Genomic DNA, 18,576 nt, shown 5'->3' on the forward strand with positions numbered 1-18,576 from the left:
AACTTGCTCTGCCACAAAATCTGGATATGCATCTCTCTGTGGACAACCCATAAAATCATGTGTAAGCTGGCTGAAAATTGCATAATAAGCTGCTGCAGGTTGCTGGACAGCAAACTGTTGAACTGAAGCTGCCATTTTCCTCAAGATCATGTTGAATTTTGCATCAAAATTTTCAATTTTTCGCTAAATCTTTTCAATTTGAGCAGATACATGTGGAAACCCTATGGACATTTCAAAAACACCCTTATTTTGTGTCTGATCCCCTGCCCATTGTTGAGATTCAGATGCCATGTTGTCAAACAATTGATAGGCTTCCTATGCATTTTTAGTTGAATATGAACCTCCTGATGAAGCATGAACATGATTTTTAGTGTTTGAATTTAATCCTTTGAAAAATATGCCCATCCGTGTGTCTCCATCAATGCCTGTGTGGGGACACTTTCTGAATAACTCCTTAAAACGCTCCCATGCCTCGTGAAACTCTTCATTAGGCTTTTGGGCAAATGATCAAATTTGAGTTCTCATATCACGAGTTTTAGAGGCTGGATAATATTTGTTAAGAAATTTGTCACTCATCTGTGCCCACGAAGTGATACTGGCAGATGGTAGTGTAAGTACCCATGTTCTTGCCTTGTCCTTCAATGAATAAGGAAACAAACGAAGTTTGATTGATTCTGCAGTAAACCCCTTCACTATAATATTTCTGCACCCTATTAAAAACTCTGTGATATGCATATTAGGATCCTCATGAGCTAACCCATGAAAAGTAGGCAAAATCTCCAACATGTGATGTCTAATTTCGAACGCGTCGCCTTTCTCGTTTAGATATACAATGCAACTTGGTAACTCATTAGCACGGGCTGATAATGTATACCTCAATGGATGCCCAGTAGCTGGTATGGCGAAAGCCATGATAGCCTCGTTGTCCAAAAGCCCAGAAAACAGATTTTTCAGAAAAGGGCCCTCCAACGATGGTTCCCACGCTAAAATCTGCTCCTTGCGCCTTTGTCATAATATTCGTTCCGGCTCTGAGTTGAATTCTAATAGCTGCTGATTTTGAGATCTAGTACAGATCATGAACTGGATCTGCCCAGATTGTGCGATCTGTAAAAAAAAACGAAAATTAACTCTTTTTTTTTATTGTTTTAAATATTTACAGCAATAATTAACAAAGAATTATGATTAACACAAATTGTTAAAACAATTCCCAGCGACGGCGCCAATTTCTTGATAGGTATTTTACCAACTACAAAAGTAGGGATAAAATCACACAAAATACTTGCAAGAGAACAAAGTTGTTTTAGTATAAATGCCTCAAGCAAGGTCGTTTTCCGCTAGGATTATTTAAAACAATTTATGAAAAACCAAAATTTTAATTAACTATTTAAAAACAAAGATGAGAAAAATTGATTTAATGATTTAAATTAAGAAAAACGAAATTAATTACAAAAGGCTAATTAAAAATCTGCAATTTTTAGAGAAAGAAAAAGGAAACAATTTTTAGAATTCAAATGAGAAAATACTAGGGTTCTGCAGTCACCCTAACAATCCTACATAGTTCTTCTAATTCCTTATGAATTACACATGCATATTTTGAAGGTTAGATTTTCCTAAAGTATGCCCTACTTCGAACCCCCAACATATAATGTATATCTAACATGCAACCCATCCGTGGCGTCCAGATCGAATGTGAACATGCAAGACTCATTAAGTTTTGTGAAAACCTTTTGAAAAACCATATAACTTCTAAGACGTGTCGTCCATCCTAAGTAGTTAAACATGTTAACCACAAGAAGCCTTAGTCAATTTTAGGGACAGCCCTCCGCCAAAATTGCATCAAATTACTTTTCTAAATATCCTAATGGTCGCGAATCACTAAGATAAATAGATAGTTTAAAGCACAGTGATAAACAATTCAAAACTTGCATGCATAAATTCAAAAGAAAATTAAAAAGAGACTACATAATCTTGCTAAGGATCATGGCCTCACCCTAGTTGACACACCCCGTCCCGAAGGAGGGCATGCTGGCCGTCACGTGAGAGTGACGTAACCATTTGCACAGTACGGAAGCTTTAAGATACAATTTATAAGTTGATACACCCGAAGGTGAGTCCTAATTTTGTCCAATCTGTCAGAACCCTGCCGTATTCCTCGTAGTCACCACACCTTTGTGATTCCTGAACCTGGAGGGGCGCAAAACCAAAATTGAGTGGGTCAGTAAAACAATTCTTTTCCAAATCCAAACATTTCTCATAACGTTGTAACCCCTCTCCGTAAAACCTGTATACTTTCCCAGAAATGTAAAATATAAATATACATATATATTCTCAATACTTCATTTCACTTTTTCAACATTTTTCATATCAGTTATGCCATGCCACATCATCTCAACATTTCTCATATTAATTATGCCATGCCACATCATCTCAACAGTAATAAGGTATGAATGCATCAACATAATCATATCAGGTGCAAGAAAGTAATCAACCGTAGGCCCTCTAATAGCCATGTACGGTTGAACCTAGAGCTCAAAATCTATCATTATCACTCTACCGGAGTCACCTCTGTGACCCGTCCGGCCTTCTGCACGCAAGTTACGCTCTAGTGCTTCTCATAAATCATCTGTGCACATAATCTAAGGTCACCCACCAGTCGGAATCTCACTAACACTCTCGCGACTGGTCTGTCGTACCCACTCCGCGTGGACTGTACGACTAGCATCTACTTGGATCCAAGGCGAGCGTGCGATGCGGTGAATACTATAAGCACTAAACCATGGTGCAGGATTTGAGCTCAATATATATCATCATCATCATAACAGTAATTAAATACTCACCTGTGCGTCCACCGCACCATTTCATACATATGCATCATAAATCAATTCTTACTTGTGCGTCCACCGCACCAATTCATACATATGCATCATATATTAATTCATGCATGGCATTTCAACTCACATTTCTATATACTTTTCATATCAATTCTATGCATGGTATTTCACTTCCCGTTTTTCCACATAACTCATATGCATTTCATTTTAAACATATTTTCATTTCAATTCAATTTCTGGGAAACGTCAAGTATATATATATATACGGAAAACAAAACTGCCCACTCACCTGGAGTTCGCCCTACAACTCCCTAGCACAATACGCCAAGGCGTCATGACGATCGGCGCCTAAAACAATAATCAATTCCAACCTCAGAATTCATATCGATAGAATATATAACTTATATAAAATACGTCACTACGTAGATTGATCCGGAAGATCCACCCCTCAGATTTTAAATCCATAACTTCCAGAGGTCCACATTATACCTCTAGGACAACATCCTAAAATTTCATTACCATCCAACGGTCGGATCTCCGTCAATTTCCAAAACTAAGTGACGGTTAACATTTTATATTATGGACTTACAATTCCAATTCCGGAAGATCCGCAAATCGGATTCCCAATCTGTAAGTTCCAATAATCCTCAAATATTACGTATTACAACGTATCAAAGTTTGGTGATGATCCAACGGTCGGATCATCAATTCACATTTTCACCTAATGTGAAAACTATAAAACGTTATTTGAACACCTAACCAACAATCCTCAATAACTTTCTCATACGGTGTTCAATTTAGGTATATGAATATACCACAGTGATCTACTCGACGTCACGGACGTCGACATATTTTTAAAATAATTTTATTTTTATTTTTTATTTTTACTGTAGCACATTCTTCTTCCTTGGGTCGCCGGACTGGTTTTTCCGGCGGCCGTTTTCCGGGCAGTTTTTCAAATTGCTATAACTTTGTCATTTCTCAACGAAATCAAGTGATTCAAAAACGAAAGTTGTAGCCCTTGAAGAGACAAAGAGAATGGTACCTTGCACAACACCTAGTTCTCCGTGGTTTGGCCGGAAACTGCCTCGAAAGCCTCGGAGGTCGCCTGAAACTGGGTATTTTTCAAATGAGTATAACTTCTTCAATACTCACCGAAATTGAGTGAAACAAAAAGGAAAGTTGTAGTACTTGACGAGACGAAGAGATTGATACCTACCTTGACTCCTAACTCGCGGGGGATTCGCCGGAAAACGCCTCGAAAGCTCCGGCCAAACTTTGAACTTGTCGATCTCCGTGTTCTTAGGTCCAAAAACTTCCAACGAAGCACTCCGAGCTTCCTTGGGACCTCACCAAGCTTGCTATGAGCTTGGATTGTCCTAAAACAAAGTCAATTCGAAGATCATGAACAGTGCACTTTCACGGGGAGTTTAGAATCTAGGTTTTCCGAAGTAAAACTTACCTGAAATTGGTGTCTACGTGATCGTGGAGTCCTCAGGAATGCCATGGTAGCTTTAAATCCGACGTTGGTATAAGTTTTAGGTGGTTTTGGGTGGTTGCCTGTGTGTTCGAGAGGGTGAGAGAGAGAGAGAGTGAGGTCTGAGGAAGAGAGAGAGTATGAAGGACAGTATACGGGAAATGGGGAGGGTTTTGAGGTGTGGGGATCCCACATGTCCAATCCAATCCCAATTTCATAAAATTCCATCATAAAATTTAAGTCTAAGTCTCCACTCTAATTACCAAATTTTTTTGGAGCTTAGATATAACGAACGTGAAAATTATACCTTAGTCACGTATTAGGGACATTTTCGTAATTTCATGTCCTCGGAATTAAAAATTCCGGGACGGGCTGTGACACTAGTAATAGAAAATTAGCTACGCATATTCATAATTAAAATCAACATAATTGTATTAAACTAGAAAAAGAATGACAACACCTGAAAGTATAAGTCTTGGAAACTCTAAGCTCTTCCCAAAGTCTTCTCCCAAAAGTTGCATACTTTCCCAAGATAGGTCTGCCAAAAGGCTTATTTATACTACTCTCAATAAAATCCTCCTAGTCAAAGGTCTTAGCATAAGACTAGGAAACTAAATAAATTGAAATAAATTAGGAAACATAATTCTAAATTAACTTGGTAAATTCGCCTAGAAATTTGCACAGCCATGTTTTGGACCCAAATTAGCTCCAAAACTGGCCCAAAGTAGCTATATTTAAAGTTTGGACTATTCTGAACACTTCTCCATAAGGCCACGAACCCATCTGAGGTCGTCTTGGGCTCCAAAAATGCAATTGAAGCCCAGAAACGTCACTTTCCAATAACACTTACTGCTCCTTCATTAAATCGTCAGAAAATAACCGCTTGGTAGAAATTGTTGAAATTTTGACACGAACAAGCTAAGGAACACACGAATGTCCTCCAATTTGAATCACTCCAAAATTCGTCCATCGGTCACATTTTGCTCCAGAGAAAGTCGAATGTCCTATATTGAAAATATAAAGCAAAGTATCAAAATTCTACCAAAATAATTACCAAAATAATACTAAGAATAAGGTAAAATATATAGTATAATATTGACTCATGAATTCCCATCCATAAAAGATAGAACTTTGTGTTTTGCAATTGCATCTATGGATAGGCCTGCCATTGGCATGGGGTATTCATCATGTGGCTCTGCTAATGTTTTTATAGTCAACACAGCATCAAACTGCATTAGTTATAGCTTTTAATACAGTTACAATGTTGGCCAACCACTTGACATATCCGGTAGGCCTAATAAATTCAGCCTTCACCAGCCTTTCGATTTCTTCTTTGACTTTTTCTTCAATCTCCTTTGACATTCTTCTAGGAGCTTGCTTCACAGGTTTATACCCTGTGTTTTACTAAGGTGGAATCTAAACCTGGAATCTCAGTGTAATGCCAAGCAAAACAGTCTTTAAACTCATGCAAAAGGCACTTTGCTCAATCACCAGCTTCCAATAAGCCACTGAGTTGTATGGGCCTTGGATCTTCCTTAGTGCACAAAAATTCAACTAACTCTGGACTATCAGGCGTATCATCTAGCCAGCCCAAGTCATATACACATTTAGCCATATGTATGGCTACTTCCAACTCTTCTCCAAAAAACTCTTTTTCTTCTCTGCTCTGACTGCCTGAAGCCTCATTTTCCCACTTTGCTTCTTCTCTAGCCGAGCTTTCTCTTGCTTATTTTCTCTCTCCCATACACCAACAGTTTTTTTATTAAGGACCTGACTATAACTACTTGGTTCTTCCTCCTTTGTTTTAACATTATTGGTGTTGGGGAGTTAGGACAATATGGGGTCTGTCCCATTCCTTCCTAGTGAGAAACAATCTTTGCTCCATATGCTTTTGGGCCGTTACCTTAGTCGGGCGGGTGTTCTTTTCAGCTCTTAGGCACTGCAAAACTTCAATATTGAGGTTGCAGAAATTTTCCTTTTCAACATTAGTTGTACGAAGAAATGGACGTGACTCAGCCTTCACCATTTCCCAAAATCCTGGTTCCTCAGCCTTAGCTTTATGGTAAACTGCAACCTGTTGGTGTACAATGGATAGCACAGATAGACTTTGATAGATCCAATCTCTACCCAGCAAAGCTTCATAAGTAGAGCTACTGTCCACTATAAAGAAAGCTAACATGATTTGCTTAGACCCCAAGTCAACCTCCAAGGGCAATATCCCATGTGTTCTGGTAATGGCTCCAGAGAAACTATGGATTGTAAGGTCAGTAGGAATAAGATCTTCCTCACTTCTTCCTAATCTCTTCATCTGTTTTAGTGGTAGTACGTTGATCGCAGCTCCTTCATCTATCAAAACTCTCTTGAAGAGTATTCCCTTTAGATGAGCAGTTACATATATGGGTTTGAGATGGTTAGCTAGGGCCATATTTGGGCGGCTAAAGACCATTCTGTCTTAATATACTCTCTTGGGCTCCCTCATTATGGCCTCGGGCAAACCTGTCTTGCCTGATTCTCCTTCCCTAGCCTCCTCAACACTAATAAGTACCATTATTGGTTCTGTTGCCAAGTAATCACCCTCCATCATGGCAAGTTGGTCAGGTTCGGCGCAAAACATGGCAGATATATCATACATCATGTTTACATGGAAGTTGCTAGGTTTAGGTATATCTTACTTCTTGGCCCCAATCAGGTATACAAATTTGTCTAACCAGGCATGTGCATCTTTTGGTAACATTAATTCGGGCATTTCTTCCTCCCTGGTTATACCAAACTTCTGTGCTTGTCCTGGGATCTCGCAAAGGGTATCAATTAACGAAAGGTGAAGGTATTCCTCTTTCAGGTGAAATAGTTCCAAAACATATTGGTTTTGGACTCCATCTGGGTGGTGTTGGCATTATGACCACATCCTCTTGTGCTCTTCTCAAGATTCTGTATTTCCCTGGATAGAGGTTCAGAGGCACATGATCTTCTTCCCCTTCAGTCTTTCTATTGGCCCTTTCTACTTCTTTTTTGCTCCTCCATTGAAGTTGCTTCCTTCATCTTTTGGGCATTTTCTCAAACTTTACATTCTTTAAGGCCTCTGATGTGGCAGGGACCTTTGATGAGTTCATATGGGCTTTGTGCTGCCTCTAGACTCTCATAATCATAGAGGCTCTCATTTCTTTGACTGGTCTCCCATCTTTTCCCACTACATACCATTTTTTGCTTGAGTCGGGCAGAATCCTTTTTGGTGATTGGGGGAACTAGATTTATTGTTCTCCTATTTATTGTAATATCACCACGATTATAACTTGGCTGAGGAGACCTTACATCCATCCATTTTGGCATTTTGGCCTCTTTATCCTCCACTTTCTCTGAGGCTTCATAGTTTTTGAATACCTCGGACAAACCCTTTGGTTGAGAGTCTCATCCCAACCTTTAGAAGACATTTATGAAGTTTTCTTTCCCAACTGCTCACATGATACTTTTGTGGGCCTCTTGCTCTTCTTTCTCGCTTATTTTGATCAACTCTTGATCAATGATAGCTCATGATGCTAGTACTTCTAGCTCACACTCATATTGACACTTGCTACACAACACCACTCTTTTAATGATGGTTGTTTTGGGTTTCTCAGGCAAGCTCATAAATTCTTCTGTTGACCAGGCATCTTATTTTCTTTCTCCTTTTACTTCCCAAGTAACTTTTGCCTTTCCTTTCTCAGCCCAGCCCAAGTTAATCATGTTTATTGGGGTCTTTGGGAAATGATTTATGTTTATCATCATGTTTGTCTGAGGTTTCTCCAACAACAGTTTTCCCTTGACTATCAGGTCTTGTATCCAGTCTCTGAACTGAACACAATTGGTTATGGAATAGTTAAAGGTGTAGTGCAGTTTGCAATACTTCTTTCCTCTTAATTCCTCGGGCTTAGGCATTTTCTTGGTGCTATTAGGCACAATCACCCTTGCTCGCACCAACTCCTCATAGATCTCTGCTGCTTTGGTCAAATCAAAAGAATAATTATGATATTTTGGGGGTTTCATAGGTATGAATCCGCCATCATTCATCACCAGTTTCCAATCCTTGACTGGCTGGACCAACCCCTTCACTATTAATGGTTTGAAGGGAGTGGTCATCTCTGCTGCACACATATCTACTCCCTCTCTTCCATGACCATCACTTTCCTCAATCTCTATTCCTTCAAACTTCAGTTGGTGAATTATAGCTTTATTCTTGTAAAAATAAGGCACCTTGGATGAGTGTTTCACTTGTTGTTCTTCAATCAATAGCTTCTCATATTATGTGGCCTTGATTACCAATTATACTCATTGAATTGCACATCATAAAACTTATTTCTCAATGGCAGTCTCAATGCCTTCTGAGTAATGGATATAAGTTGGGCATGGTTGATAGGGAATTGGCACTTCATCCTTGTCTTCCTAAACCTTATCATGAAGTCTTATGTGGACTCATGCTTATATTGCTTCACCTCAACTAGATCATTGATAATCATCTCGGGCTTTACCCTATAAAACTGTTTGTGGAAAGCCATCTCCATTTTCCCCAGTTGGCCATGGAATTGGGGGGCAACAGAAAATACCACTGAGATGTTAGGCCCACTAATGAATTCCTAAACAACCTCAACTTGTAGTTAAGATTGTCTTCAAATGCCACACAGTAGTTAGAAAACTTGAAGATGTGGTTACAATCCTCCCCACTGAAGGTTGGGAACGCGGGCATCTTAAAGTTGAGGGGAAAAGGGTTCTGCTCATCAATATACTCGAGGTAGGGTTTTTGGTATGTGATCCTGAACAACGGACGAGCCTGTGGTTGGGTATTTTGGATCACCATCTTTCTCTGCTCAGCAAACTCATTTCTAAGTTGCTGATTAGCCTCATTATTGTGTGGAGTATAAGGAGGTCTCCACTTCGGGCTACAATTATTGCCCGAGAAAGGATGAGGCTTATAAGCCAATGATGGTGGCCTATAAGGAGAGGCTTGCCCGCAGCAGCGAGCACATTTTTCTCCCTAGATTCCCTAACCTGTTAGTTCATTCCATACTTCTTCTCTTGCCCAATCTTTTCTTGCCAAATCTATTAAGTTAACCAGATATGGATGTAAATGGACTTCTTAAATAGACAACTGATGGAAATAACTTGAATACATGCTGAAAAGTACATTTAAACGATAGATCGACTAATTTAAAGGACAAACAAAGAGACTCAGGCAAGATTTCACCTTGTTGGGTAGGGTTGAACTTCTTGCAACCACTTTTCTTTGTGTTTACAGAGGTTGTGAGCTAAAAAGTGATGAACGGTAAACAGGTTTTATACGAGGGAATCGATACTACAACACTAGGAAATGTAGTAGAGCTTTCAAACTAGACAAAATATAGCTTTTCTAAGGGGACTATGACTAAAACAGACTGAATCTAGATTGGTTTCAGCTTTTCTGGATGCAAATCTGGCTTGAGAGCAGAGTTTGTATGTTGTTTGTTTAATTGGTTAAGTATCTTTGTCTCTGTTGTCTCTTTTTTTCTTTTATAGGCGATTTAGCTCGACTTTTAGGGCTTTGTTCTTGGCCGAAGGCTCTCAGGGGCAATGAGTCAACATGTATTTACACCTTTATGCCATTAGAAAGTGTTTTTTGGCTGGTAGTGAGCTGGTTTCCATCAGTTGTCACTTTAGTAGGCACATGGCCTATGCCTTTGCTGAGAAGGCTTTAGTTTGTCTCTGGGCTCTATGCTAGGCTTCGGGCAAGTCCTCATTTAATTTGGCATCCTTAGGCCTTTCTTCATTCAAGCCCAATATTCAAATATTAACGCAAACACCTTTACTGGACAAACTCAAACAAAGTGGCTCGGTGAAAAGGCACACAATTCAAGGATTTTTATGCAATCCTACTAATCAACACATCTTACAATTCCTATATAATCGTCAATAATAGCTCACAAATGTGATAAAAAGCAGAAAAGGAAAGAAACGGAACAAAGTAGTAGAAGACGAATAAGAAAAATATTAGTGAGCTATACTAAGGTTAGAGTACTTGACCATTATTTCTACAAAAAGAAGGAAAACAAATCATCAAATTTCTCTTACACGCACTTGTAGAGTATTTGCCATCTTGGGAGGTTGATTCTGGTTCCACTAATCCTTGGGAGTGGTTAAAGGTGAAGGCTTCTGATGCAAATTATGACCAACCTCCTCTTTCTCAAAATGATCATATTCTACTTGTTCTTCATTATCCAATATCTTTCTCGTTGAAAAAATATGGTTATCCAAGGAGAATTAAAAAGCTTAAATTTTAAGTTAAACTCAAAGTATTTTGATACAATTCACATTTCATAGCAGTTGGGAAAGTATGCAACATATGAGTTTGGAGCTAAAAAGATTATGTCAAGAGCATGCGATCCGTATCCTTCTAGTGACAGCTTGATGTCACATCCCGGTCCGGGCCCCCACCACATTCCGAGCTCAACTCCACCGTAGCATGATATTGTCCGCTTTGGGCCCCGACCATGCCTTCACGGTTTTGTTTTTGGGAATTCACACAAGAACTTCCCAGTGGGTTACCCATCCTGAGATTGCTCTCGCACAAACCCACTTAATTTCGAAGGTCTTACGGAACCCGAAGCCAATGAGCTCCCAAAAGGCCTTGTGCTAAATATATATATAAGGCTTAGAGGATCCACTTCCCTGGACGATTTAGGATGTTACAATCCACCCCCTTAGGGGCCCGACATTCTCGTTGGCACACTTCCAGCTAGGGATTGGCTCTGATACCAAATTGACATACCCCAACCCAGAATGTCCATTAGGACTCCGAATCGAGCTGTGTTGGCCAACACCTGGAAGGTGACGAAGCCATAAAGTGTGGTGATGTGGAAAATATAAATAAATTTAAACTCAAATTACCACATCCCGGCTCGGGCCCCCACTACATCCCGTACTTGACTCCACCGTAGCAAGATATTGTCCGCTTTTTGAAGGAAAAATTTTGTCCTAGCTAAGAACAAGTATGAACATTTGAATACACATGCAAGCTATTAACACTTTAAAGTAGGCATGCATCCAAAAACAATTCATAAAACCCATGACTTTCAAAGCCTAGTATATGGTGAACCAAAATAAACTCTTTAACAACATTAAAGATAAGTAAAGATTTAGTGATTCTTTACCCTTGAAGCTCATCCTTGATTACACAAGGGATTCACCCAAGTGGAGGGCCTTCAAGTCACCTCCAAGCTCCTTGAATCCTCCTTGTGTTTTCCTCCCTTTAGTGCTCCTTTGAAGATTTGAGGAAATAAGGATTTGTTCTCCAAAACACCAAAAGCTTGATGTCTCTAAGTCTCTTCACCAAGGTTGTATCTTGTGAAAATGAAATGGATGACTAAGGGAAGAAGAGATTGCTAGATATCCCTTCCCTTAGTGGCCGGCCTCCTTAGAAGAAAATGGAGAAAATGTTTCACCCAATTTCAACAAGAAAAGCCCTAATGAGAAAATAGCTATAAAGTTGCTTTTATAACCTTTTCTTTGGTGAGTGGCAAACTTGTAATTAAGCAAACTTTGCCCATCCACCCTAATGGCCGGCCATCCTTTGTTATTGGGCTAATTTGCCCATTTTGTTTTAGTTGTCATACAACTTAAACATAATGGGCCTTGTGGACCAAAACGCTTTTGGGCCCCGAAACCCAAAAGCAACATATAAGCCCAATACGAACCTTTCGTATAATTAATTAACTAATTAATTAATCTTGACCATTCTTCAATTAAACCATTTAATTGCTTATCCATTTCATTTGATTTCTTCACATACATCCTTACTCGATGTACGATCCATTAGGTTCCAATTAGCGAGACAGTGGGCGATGTTACTCTTAACGATCGATTGTGAATTGAAACCACATTTCAATTCTCCCTTTTTGTTGATTAGTGTTTGCTAACCATTAGGGCTTCCACAAACCATGAGTGACGCCTAGCAGCATATCATGGTTACCCAAGCTAAGTAGAATTGGTTGGAGAACCTATCCAGTTACAACTACAATGTAATACGGTCCTTCTCTAATACAATACTCTTAATCACATTGTTTAAGTGATAGTTTGTTTCATGTCTACTATCCAATGTGATACTTTCCTATATGATTCCCTTGAATATGATTTGGAACAAACTTCCTAAGTCATATTCATTTGCTTTGGCCAAAGACTTTAGAATCATATCTTAGAGTATTCTCCCTCCACCATGGAAGGTTAGAGATCCCTTGTTGTGCATTCATATGCCTACATGACTAGATAGCTTGACCCCAACAATGCCGTGGACACTCCAAAGGAATGTCGTTGACATGATCAAAGATCAAGGACCTAACCATTAGACATCGATGATGCCTCAAGTCAAAGGACTACTTTGTATATTGCAACCTTAGAGTTCATACATGACATGTATGTTCGAACTCTCTTTTGATCGTAGTTCAGTGTACTCGAGTACTCTTTCGAGCACCTATGTGTTTGTCTTAGTGTCCAACACCAAATGACTTGAGACTAGTTATACTCACGATTGAGTCAACATAACACATACTAGCCTTAGCGGATTGTCAATGCCCAATTAGCAATCCTATGGCTAGGAACGTTTTAGGAATGAACATAAGAGAAAGGTCTCGATAATCTAACTCATTAGATCACTTATCTCTTAGAACAAATACATTCCTTGGATTCCCTTATTGCTTAAACACATGATACAATAAATAGTGATTAACAATAAGATTTGCCCTCCATTAAACATATAAAAGTTTAACACAATAAGTATTCCAAAAAAGCTATTACATCAAATGAGTGGCTTTGTGGGCATACTTCCAACACTTTTGGCCCTGACCACACCCTCATGGTTTTGTTTCTGGGAACTCACACGAGAACTTCCCAGTGGGTCACCCATCCTGTCATTGCTCTCGCACGAACTCGCTTAACTTCAAAGTTTCTACGAAACCCGAAGCCAGTGAGCTCTTAAAAGGCCTCATGCTAAGTAAAGATAGGAATACACATATAAGGCTTAGAGGATCCACTCCCCTAGACGATGTAGGATGTTACACTTGATACATGGTGGTGTTAGCATCTACAAAAGGTCCCTTGTTTTGTGAAATCCTTCAAGAAATTACATAGGAACAAACTTTCACTATTTTTCCAAACTGGAGATGTAATTCCATGGATAATTTTTGCAGCAACCTGGGTCCATTTGTGGCAGATAAAGAGATTAGGGGATAAGATGGAAGCTTTAAAAGTGTTAAAACTTTTTATGCAGGATATCAAGTGTGAACAAAAAAATGTCGCGGGAAATGCCAGTTCAGCAAGCGTTTCAACTATGTTTAGAATGAGATATGGGCTTAAAAACATGACATTTGCAGCTGAGGGAATTTGGAAATCTACCAGCAGGCAACTTTGCATGGCTGGTTGCCTTGGACTTGTTGATGTTGACGGAAGTCTGTGCAATAGTCGGATATGTTTGTACGTACCCATCTCTTTTTTCATAAAGGAACGAAACATATTTATGGAAGTTTATCCAGCACCAATAACAGTGGTGTGCATAGCTAGTGCAGCCTACAGAGATGTGGAATTATTTAAGAACCTCTCGTCCAAACTACAGGTACACAGAACTTGATTCAGCTGTTATTGTCTTAAAAAAATGGGAGGCCTTTAGTGTTGGAATTGTCATCAAGAAATCATTGTTGAATTTTCCCAAACTGGAAGATACAGAGTCTTTTCAAATCAGCCTTTCTCTTCTCTCAAAGACTTAACATTCACGAGTCTGCATTTCTCAATCCAACCCAATATCTTCAGTGTAACAGATATTTAGATGGAGATTCTGTCAGTTGGTCCCTTGTTTGGGCGCTTTTGGTCTCCACAAAAGTATTCCACTGCAGAAGAGGAGACTCCTTACCACACAAAGGTTGAATACACTTACAAGCAACGATTTATGAATGTATCCGCACAATTCACCATTAATAGGAAAACTTTTAGCAATTTTTCAGTTCTTTTTCTGGAGGGTCTTAATGACTCACATGTGGGAAAGATGTATTTACTTTGCTGCAGCGATGTTCGAGCCTCTTGGAAGGTCTTGTATGAGGCATGGATCTTGAGGCTACACTTGATTATTTAGTTGAGGTAGTTGTGTCGTATCCTCCCGCTACATCTCTATGGTTAGTCAATCTAATAGCAAGTATTACCGTAGCTAGTCAAAAGAATGAAGATGACCATCTTTATTTTAGTACAGTCAAGCTCAGAGTTCTTCCAAATATGTACAGAAAACAACAGGAAAACATCCTATCTCGTCGACTTATTGAGGAAATCCTCCGGATTTTGACTCTTTCCCTGGAAATTTCTGGCATTTTAAGCCAACTATTTTACATCAGGCATAATGTGGATTATGTTCCTTACATGTCTCTGGTCATGCTAGGTATCCAAGCCATTGGGTAGAGCATTCCTCTGGTCATTGATGCTGAAGCGCTCTTCAAGAGGATATCCTGTGAGTCTGATGCAACATCTTCGTATGACCTTGAGAACAATCAGTGATTCCATATACTTGATTACATGATAAAGTTTCTAGTGATGGTTTCATTTTCACTAACTTTAAGGCTCTGTCAGAAGGTGTGGAAATTTCAAATCAGATTACTAACACAAACTCCTCTTCAACCACATCGTGTGGCTAGTGATAAGCAGGTACTTATGAATAACTTTGTAATACATTTTATAAGCTATAGTTTTAATCATTCATAGTATGATGACTAGCAGAAGATCCATTCGAACAAAAGGGTATAGAATAGTTAGAGCAAATTCTTATGCACTGAAGGAATGGGAAATTGAGCTAAAGGAGTATGTTGGTCTTGTTCAAGATTTTTTTCCTTCTCCCACAAATCATTGGCAACCTTGTGTGGTAGATTGATTGCAAACAGCTCAGAAAGTTCTATTTCATTGCATTCACATCCGTTAGAATGTTTCCTCACAATTATGATTATATTAGAGCTCTTGTTCTTGATTCTTACTTTTCTGAGGAATAAGAGGTTGTCAACCTAGCATGGATTTTTACTCCAAGTTTTGGGATATCGCCATACCGGATATTAAAATTATCCTTGCAGATGTAGTGTATGCTTAGCAGAGGTGGAGTTATGAGAAGATCAACCAAACTCTTACTGTGAGGTAATGTAGGCTTCTTCCGTTGGGATCGAGAATGTATAAAAGGTTGCCTTCAAGTTCCATGGCATTTAAAGCCGAGCTTGTTTTTGGTGTCAATGGTAATCAATGTTTTAAAAGGCGTAGGCATAAGCGAGGTGTTTCATGGATAACCCTGCCTAGGCGAAAGTCTTGAGGCGTAAGGCGTAGCCTCACGGAACCTAAATTTTTTTATGTATATTACATATATAATATTTTGATGAGATACACGTAGTCTTAAAAGATAAAAACAAAGAATAATATGTAAGGATTACATAAATAATATGCATACATAATAAGCATGCAGACAATGATAGACTAAAAAACCGGCTACCCGAAGGTGGCCATGATACCATATCTACATGAGGAGCTCCTTCTTGGTTCCCCACACCGCTACTTCCCATCATAGTTGCATGGCGTTGTGCTTCTCGCCTAACAATGGAGAACACCTCCTCCACATATGGTAAAGGTTGAGTTCTCAAAATATAACTATGCACTTTGTAAAAAATATCATCAAGCCCTGCTAAGAAGGCATACACACTATCTAGTTGAATTTCTTCTTGGAGTGTCTTCAAGTCAATAGCACACTCCATCTTGATTGGTCTCCTTTGATCCAACTCTTGCCAAACTGCTTTGAGATCGGCATAGTATACCCCAATAGGTCTCCCTTCCTGGCGAAGTCGGAATGACTTCACCTTCAACTCATACATCTGAGAATATCAGACCCATCATAATACGTTCGAGCAACCTCGTCCCATACTTCTTTAGCTGTACGAAGATGAATGAAAAAACCCCATGATGGTAGGATCCATGGAGTTAATCAGCCACCTTTTCATAATTGCGTTCCCCGTCTCCCAAGCTTTATACTCAGCATTATTCTCCTTGGGCTCCTTGACGCTTCCTGTCACGAACCCTTTCTTACCATGTCCAGCGATATGCATCTCCAATACCTTGGACCACAAAGGATAGTTTATCCCATTCAACTTTACAGTACTTGGTACAGCTGAAGCATCACTCTGGATAACAACCGGATTCACAGCTGAGCCATGGGTAGAGCCATATGCCCCACCCTCTAACTTCAGCCTTAACGCAGCTTCTTCTCCTGCCATTGATCACGTGAAACCACAAAAACACACACACACACCGTAGCAATACACGACCCCCTGTACTGCACTTACTTTTCTGTGGCAAGGATGCAGCAAAACAAAACCAAGCACCTTTCTTCCTCACGACACAAGCAACACGATGGTGGGATTAGGGTTTAGGGTTACTGTTGGCTCTGGTACCAAATAGAATTATACGGGAAAATTTTTTGTATTCCATAATTCTGAATAAAAAGGTACATACAATCCTTGTTACAAAAGGAAACAAATAAAGGACATAAAACCTTTCCTAAACAAAGACTTAGTAATTACAAAATATTTACATTCCTTTTCTTCTAAATACTTCATTTTCCAATAGTTTCTGTGCGATAAAGAATGACAACATGTAGACATGCAATATAAGTTTACGTGAAACTTACCTGAAGAAAAAGAAGCCACTGATGAACTCTAGGTTGTCTTCTACTTCCAGTACTTCAATAATATCTCTCTACTATATGAATAGGATTTAGCGTATAAGAGATCAAGCGTATGAAGCAGGGACTTAGCCTAACATTTATATCATTATGGTTTATTCAGAGTCGGGCTATTATTGGTTGTGAAAATCAACCCCATCACTTAAGTGATTGAGTCATACCATGATTCTACATCTTTGTATTAACAGAAAATGATAAACAATAACTTAGTTCAAGTTAGGGTTGGGAAAACGGGTCTTGGATCCGCGGGTCGGGGCAGGTACATGTATTGTAAATTCAAAACGGGGTGGGGTGGGATGGGTCAATTTAATTAGTGGGGTGGGGCGGGTACAAATTTAAGAGAAAACGGGCCCCCGGCCTGAACCGTTTCCATCATTCATTATAGGGAGATTAAATCTCCACCATTTATATCTTAGGTTATGTAGAATTCTCTAGAATTCCAGAGTAATCTTGACTTCAATCAGACTCTCTCTCACTCTCTCTCGCCTTCCTTTTGGCTCTCGAGAAAGCTCAGAGGAGACACCATAACAACCGCCAAAAGTGAAGCAGCTAGAATTCCTTCTAAGGCGGAGGTGCTCACGATGTTTCGCTTTTTTCTCCAAGTTGCTCGAAAATTCACCGATTACAACATAAGGGAGTACACGAAACGCATAGTCGTAGACGCGTTTCATCACAATCGAAACCTTTCGGACCCGTCTTCCATTTCTGTCATAATCTCAAATGGGAAGGCTCAGCTAGAGGTCGCCAAGCAGCGGGTTGTTATTTACTCTCTCTATGCTCCCAAGCTCAAGAGCGTCATAGAGGTTGATTCACAGCGGCCTCCAAGCGGCAGGCTTGGTTGTCCAACTGTAATTATTATTGGATAAGTAGGAGTCGTTGATGAGGATGATGACCGGAGTGCTAGTGAGGATGGGGTCGACGTCGGACACATTGTTGGCGAAGGCAATTTGGGTGGGGAGGGAGTTGAGGACGTAGGCGATTTGGGTGGAGAGAAAGTTGAGGAGGGAAGTGATCTGGGTGGGGAGGGAGTTGCTACCGTAGGACCTGGCCCATTTCAAAAGGGCCGGGTTAGGTCCAGATCTCATTTTGAAAAATCCAAAACCCGCATCGCCCCGCCTCGCCCCGCCCTGTGTTATTTACAAACAGGTTCAGTCCAGTTCCTTCAATTTTGGGTCCATGCCCACCCCTAGTTCAAGTAACAAAATAATGACAGGAATTGATAAACAATAACTTAGTGTAACACATAAGAGTCAATCGAGTGCTTACTCGCACTCATTGACATAATCAAAAGAGTCTCTCATTTCCACATCAAAAATGTGCTTTTTAAATACTCCCACTGACAAGGCTTTTGTTAGAGGGTTAACAACCTTAAGTTTTGTGCTTATGTATTGAATATCAATAGTTTCTTCCTCTTTTCATCCCTTACCTTCAAGTATTTCATATCCATTAGTCTGTTTGCCAGTGACCTTTTGTTATTCTTTGAGAAAAACACTGCTGCTTTGTTGTCACAGTACAACTTAAGT

The 18,576-nt window shown here is 39.6% G+C and overlaps 1 long non-coding RNA gene and 2 pseudogenes across 1 annotated transcript; 2 read left to right on the forward strand and 1 right to left on the reverse strand.

The window, feature by feature from the left end:
• The first annotated feature begins 420 nt into the window (after positions 1-420).
• Positions 421-528, forward strand: LOC126584028 (small nucleolar RNA R71; annotated as a pseudogene).
• A 1,664-nt stretch (positions 529-2,192) lies between these two features.
• Positions 2,193-4,682, reverse strand: LOC126583384 (uncharacterized). The gene is made up of 3 exons (XR_007609734.1): positions 4,051-4,682; positions 3,018-3,945; positions 2,193-2,969 (listed from the first exon to the last, which is right to left on the reverse strand). It is a non-coding gene; the product is annotated as an uncharacterized LOC126583384 (long non-coding RNA).
• A 4,912-nt stretch (positions 4,683-9,594) lies between these two features.
• On the forward strand, positions 9,595-15,634 carry LOC126633877 (uncharacterized; annotated as a pseudogene).
• The last annotated feature ends 2,942 nt before the right edge of the window (positions 15,635-18,576 follow it).

The sequence above is a fragment of the Malus sylvestris genome, chromosome 9 (assembly GCF_916048215.2).
Source record: "Malus sylvestris chromosome 9, drMalSylv7.2, whole genome shotgun sequence".
Lineage (NCBI taxonomy): Eukaryota > Viridiplantae > Streptophyta > Magnoliopsida > Rosales > Rosaceae > Malus > Malus sylvestris.